Raw genomic sequence first — 6,204 nt, forward strand, 5'->3', positions numbered from 1 at the left:
ATGCATATTCAATGGAGAGAAAAAGAAAGCTAGAAATGTTTTAAAATTGCACATATACAAGTAACAGCTGCTCTGGCTACCCTGTATGACATTCAGTTTTAAAACAGACAGCTTGGCTCTGTTTATGTAATTTTAGAACTGACAGACTCTTCCTTAGAAATAACATAAATGTAACTTATGAAATGACTCTGTGTATGTGAAGCCGCAAGGAGCTGTACAGATTTGTAAAATTTTTTAAGTTCTGTTTAAAATTTTAGGGAAAGGAAAAAAGTCTCTTTGGTCATAATCCTAGAAGATTTGGAAAAGTAAATATTACTAAACATATGCTTTTCTCTTTTCACACAGATATGCAACTGTCTATCACAGTATGATTGCCTCAGTTTTTTTGAGGGTTTTTTATTGATTGGTTGGTTGGTTGGTTTTTGGGGGGTTGTTTGGTAGGTTTCCATGAAGATCAGAAGCAGGACAAGGTCTGACCCTGTCTGGCCTGCCATTCGTGAAGATGTTATCCACACTTGGGTAAACTGTATATATAATATGCAGGTATAAGAAAATATACCTGTATATTACATACGTTACATAGAAGATATATATTGGAAACCTTCGTCACCACTGCAATTGCCTATGGTAAAGCTTGCAAACTTGCAAATACTGTCTTTGCCATGTGTCTGGACACACCCAGATAGCACACAAATTGAGACCTTCACGCACATAAGAGGAAAATAAAAGGCTTGAGCACAGTACTGCCAAAATGCCATAGAGATCAAACTTTCTGGACAGTTGTCTTCTTTTTTTTTTTTCTTCTTTTTTTTTTCTTTTTTTTTTTTTTTTTCTTTTTGAAGGAGTTGATACTAAAGTAGTGGATAAATTTAACTGGATTCACCCTAGGTGTTATAGAGTGCCACCCTCTTATCTAAGCTGTCTTAACACTGTTTGTTTTGGTCTAGTTTTTCTTTTTTCTTTTTTTTTCCTTTTTATTATTGTTCTACTTAATATTAAATTTATGTTACACTACCTGTGTACCTTGCTTGTGACATATATACCTGGTTTACACTTTAATTTCCCTAGCTTGCCTTATCACCAGACATGTAATCTGTTATTGATTAGATAATTCATTTAGTTGTCCCGAAGATGACAGATCTGCATATTGTCACAAGAAGGTTGATATACTATACTTTGTTTACAAAGGTTGTACAACAGTCAGAAAGTAATGTACAACTACAACATTTTTATAGATTTTGCATATTATGTGCATTTCATTAACCATTAGATCCAGCAAGAAATGTATATTTATTTGATAAAAAGTGAAATTGGCACTAAAGTCACTCACATATATTGGTTGTGCTCAAAGTAAGGGGGAACGGGAAAAACTCGTGTGGTGAGCTAGCTTTTGAACCTTTTAAGTCTCATCAGGTTTACAAAGCTCTCACATTTAACTCTTACATGGCTGCTTTGGGAATGCACCAGAAATTTCTTCCAGTTTTCTAAAGTTTCATTTTGAGCATATAGTATATTGCACATAGTCATAAACATGTACGTATTTTGCTTATCAGACTGAATTTTTCACATGTATTCAATGGGTTAAAAAGTATTTATCATCTTGTTATCCTCTGCTTTAAAAAAGTGATCACCCTCAGTATCATTTTTTTCCAGCTACAGATCTCCACCCAAGCTCCATTTTTAGTCTCCACTTGTGGAACTCACACTCTGTTCAGGGACTGTTTCAGAAATCTGCTCTGTGGGGGATTTAAAGATTTGGGTATGAGGGCAACAAGCAGGGAGCATGCCAGTTTGGGAGGTGTGGTTAACACCTCAGTGCTATCCTGCTGAAAATGCCATATATAGCAGAGACATTTGCAAGTAATTATCATATAAGAATAGTAGGAATAGTGAACTTTTCATAATTTAAAAATTGTTCTTTCCTGCACTAGGAAATTATGATGATGCACTTCATCTTGTCAGCTAAGCCAAATTATAAAAGCCTTGATTTCAATTTCAAAAATTCATTGAAACAAAAAGGAATATTTTAGGGGTTTTTCAAAACCTCCAAAATTTCCCTAATTCTCAAGTCATTTCTTCTTTATGTAAATGTATTTTACAGGTATTCAGTATTTTAATAAAAAATACTCATGAAATTAACAAATATGCTAACTAGCAAAAACATGAGTTAATCTCTAAGTGCAATGTGATAGGTAGGTACAAGGGTTTATAGCGATACTAAATGATCAGCAAAAAAAAGTGCATAGGCTGCAATAGTAGAAGATGAAGACTGAAAGTTAAGAAATTGGGAATACACTGTTTCACTTTCTAGGCAAGTATGTTAATTTTATTTTATTTATGTATTAGCTTTATGCTAAAATTACTTTGGATTTAACAGAAATTTGTCCTATGATGTTCAGTGCTCTATTACAATTACCAAAGCTATGTTAATTGCTTCAGTTTCTAAAGGAACTAAATCAGGGTATTTTTATTGATTGTATCACTCAAATAAAAAGTGCATACAGTGGATTTATAGAGACACATGTTTATGAATGTCTGTCTACTTACGTACTGAATAGATAGTGTGCCTAATATGTATATTAGCTAAACATGTAAGTAAGCATTTTCAAGCAAGAATAACCACCCAAATCTGTACATAATATGCCAACATTTTCTCAGAAGTTTTTAGTGTTATTTTGCTCACAAAATTTGAACGTTATTGATGCATATCATTCTTTAGAAGCCTCCATTGGATTCAAATTATATGTACAGATTTTCAATTTATATATTTGTCATTTTTATAAGACTTCATACACTTTGTTTCAGTAGAAACAATGATTCATATGTGAAGAAAAAGATTAAAAATATATTTTCATAAAAAGTGCACAAATTATTGATAAACACATCTATGTTTGCAGATTGGTTATTTCTCAGAGGTTATTGGGGGTCATTATTGTAAATCTCATTACCTTGCTTGAAGGAGAAGGTCTCTTTCATTATTGCGGTGCTGAGGTCCATATCCCCGAAGCTAATTGCAAGGTATTGCTTCAGAGTTCTAATTGTTTGCCATCAAAATAGCTGTGTAAGCTTGATTAACAGTGTTCAGCAACATTCATAATAGTCCAAGCCTGGTCCTGAATAAAATAGAAACTGGGAAAAAATCAATAAGATTTAATAAGATCAGGAACAATCACTTACAATAGTACATCAATCACACAAAGTAATAGGTGCAGGATTTGATAGGGTCCTGAACTGCCTGAGAGATTCATAACCAGTACTCGTTAATGATTTGTTCATTTGCATTTTATCAATCCAGCTACAGCTGACAAGAAGAAGAAGCAGTAAGGAAATATGTTGACTTAAACTCATCAGGGTTTGCAATTAAAAAAATAACAGATGACAATAGGAAAATCAGGTGTAGCTATAGATGTGGAGTGTGTGTGCATGTACGTGTGTAGATATACCTTTTTTTTGCTGCAAGATTACAATAAATTACCACACCATAGTGGCTATTAGTATTCCCATAATCCCTCAGAAAGTCTGCTTATGTCTGAGAAAAAGTACAACAAAATATAAATTTTTAAATTCTCCTCGGTGCTTCACAATGTTCTCTCTCATTGCATTTCACATAGTGTAATGCCATCACAATATTTAATATGAAACATGCATATTGTCTTGTTTTCATACCCTTTTAAATAAATAAAGCCCTGGGCTTTGCCTTGGGCCAAACCCATATCAAACACAAAACCAATAATAATGAGATGGCTTTCTGGTGATTATTATTTAGCATTATATCCTATATCAGCATATTTTATGTCTTTCTAAAGTAATTAAGTTTTGTTTACTATCTGAACATTTTTTAAAATTGTCATGAATAAACATCAGATCTCATTTATCCAGACTCTTGCCTGTTTGCAATGCATCAATCTTTTGTTTAAAATAAGAAACCCAAACCCAAGCTAAACTAAAATGCTACAAAAAAACATGAGCTGCCTTGTATGTGGATGAGTTATTTAGAGAGCAATCTTGTGAGAATATCTGCAGAGCATGTTTGTTTGCCTGTGTCTGTTGGGTCCATTTTGATGAGTGCCTAGTTATAAACCAGATTACATACCTCCTCTTTTAAGAAGTAGCTTGCTCTGTTAGATGTGGTAATTCTAATTTATATCCCAATTAACGTGTTTCTCTAGTATCTTGCTTTTTCATGTCTTTCCACCATATTTTCTTTTTCCAAACTAAACCTTAAAATACTATTTTTGGGTCTCTTAAGAGCATTTGTTGCTTGACTCAAAACATGCATTGACTATTTGTAGGATCCCCTTTGTTGCTCATTTCAGATAGCTTCTACATTTTAAAAGGAGAGCAGCAAATTCTAAATCAGTATGTGCTCCTGTCACATCATCTTATGCTATGACAGCACCTAATACTAGTACAAAGACCAGGCTTCCTTAAAGCATGATGGCTTAAAATAGAGATTGCCATGCAGCAGTATTATAGAGCAAGAATTTAATTTGGACTTTCTGTGCTACATTAAGCCTTTTGGCCTTGGAGACTGCAATGGAGGAACTTCGCAGGTTAGGTGACACTGATTTTTGAGGAAAAGGGATGACTGAGATTACAGGCTGACCAACACTGTGCTTTTAAGGTTGCACCACCACCATCTCAGTCGTATGCATCTTATGAAGAAAGAAGGTTGGTGACTTTGGAAGAAAATTGGCCAATCACTAAAGGGATTTCAGAAAGCATATTCTCTCAACTGCTATTCTGGGACATGTAAAACTTACCAGCTAGTGTATCAATCATGGATTAGTCATAATAACTATTAATTTTATAGTACTTTCATTTTTTTATCACTTTACAAGTATATCCTGTAATGGATAATTAAATCCATGAGCTATATTAAAATCAGAATAGCAGCAAAAGAAAGGGAACAATCTGCAACAATAATTCTTGTGAAGAAGATAATCTTTTTCTGTTTCTGAGCTGGCCATGAGTAATTTGTGATTTTTTGGTTTTATGAGTATGGTTAGTAAATGGATGTTTCTTGGAGGGACTAAAACTACAGCTTCTGAATTTGTTAGATATTCTTGGATAAAAACATGAATCTGGCTATTAGAGGTTTGTGATTTCACCATTGTGCTATTAATTTCTCTCAGTAGGTTTGATAAAATAGTTCCCTTTTCAGTTGCTGCTCCAACCTCTCCTGTAAGTTGCTGCCATTGAATTGCAAATGTTCTGCAGCACCTTCTAAACTGCTGGAGTCATCAACTAAAAGTAAGTCAGCGCTGACTTCCATTCAGGTTAAGTTTAAGTTGCAGAGTCTAGCAAGGACTAAAATGTGTCCCTTTCTTGCTGCCATAAGGACTGTAACCTCAGAAAAGGGAAACAACTGGAAGAGTTGTCTTTTCAGTTTACTGGCAGTTGTAAGTTAACACCTTCTGTATCAAGCTGTTTTCTGTTCCTTGATTAAGCATGTGTTGCTATTTCAGGAATACAACAATCTTTGACTGCTGTGCTTGTAACACAGTCTGCAAACCTCTTTAAAGAAAAATACTTTCAGAAGAAAATTTCTTTCAACAGAAATCTGGACAGATTGGAATCTGTCCAATTCCCCAAATCCATGACAACAAGGCCAGGTATTTTTAATTACTGATTAATTCAGATGTATAGCTGCATGTTATGCAACTATGAGCTTTCTGCAATGTTAAGACCTTTCTGAGTGACTCATGGAATGGGGATAAACTCCTTGTATCTGTCTTTGCCTGAGGGCTGTTACTTTTAGTAGGACTTCTATTTGTGGGAAACCCTGAGCCATGGAGTCTACTGCAGCATCTCTCTGGCGCTGCATCCCAGACCAGACAGATCTTACATTGTCCAACCAGCAAGGCTGAATGCATAGGAAAGGAGAAAGAAGCCTATATAATGCCCTGGGATGCAAGGAGAGTGACAAGTCACCAAGACGTGTTAAGTGTAGGGGACTGGAATGATCTGTGTGAGGTAAGACATACCTACCATGTGCAGATATGTCCAGTGACAGATAACATCAAAACAGCAACATTTCTTTTCAATGAGTATATCATTCCTTAGATCTTCAAGAGGCAATAATTACCATTTTGCTCTCCAAAAGCCAACTCAGAGGCCAGATCCTTTAGACAAACTTCTCAACCAATCTACTTTATAAAACTTAAAACCAGAATATATACAATACCCAGACTTTCAAGAAAC

The 6,204-nt window shown here is 34.7% G+C and overlaps 1 long non-coding RNA gene across 1 annotated transcript; it reads left to right on the top strand.

Annotated features, from left to right (window-relative positions):
- Nucleotides 1-2,890: 2,890 nt before the first annotated feature.
- LOC133206630 (uncharacterized) lies at nucleotides 2,891-5,254 on the top strand. The gene is made up of 2 exons (XR_009723823.1): nucleotides 2,891-3,018; nucleotides 5,139-5,254. It is a non-coding gene; the product is annotated as an uncharacterized LOC133206630 (long non-coding RNA).
- Nucleotides 5,255-6,204: the final 950 nt, after the last annotated feature.

This window comes from Neopsephotus bourkii, unplaced genomic scaffold (assembly GCF_033783945.1).
Source record: "Neopsephotus bourkii isolate Nb327-2 ecotype Australia unplaced genomic scaffold, CSIRO-AGI_Nbou_v1 NB_1820, whole genome shotgun sequence".
Lineage (NCBI taxonomy): Eukaryota > Metazoa > Chordata > Aves > Psittaciformes > Psittacidae > Neopsephotus > Neopsephotus bourkii.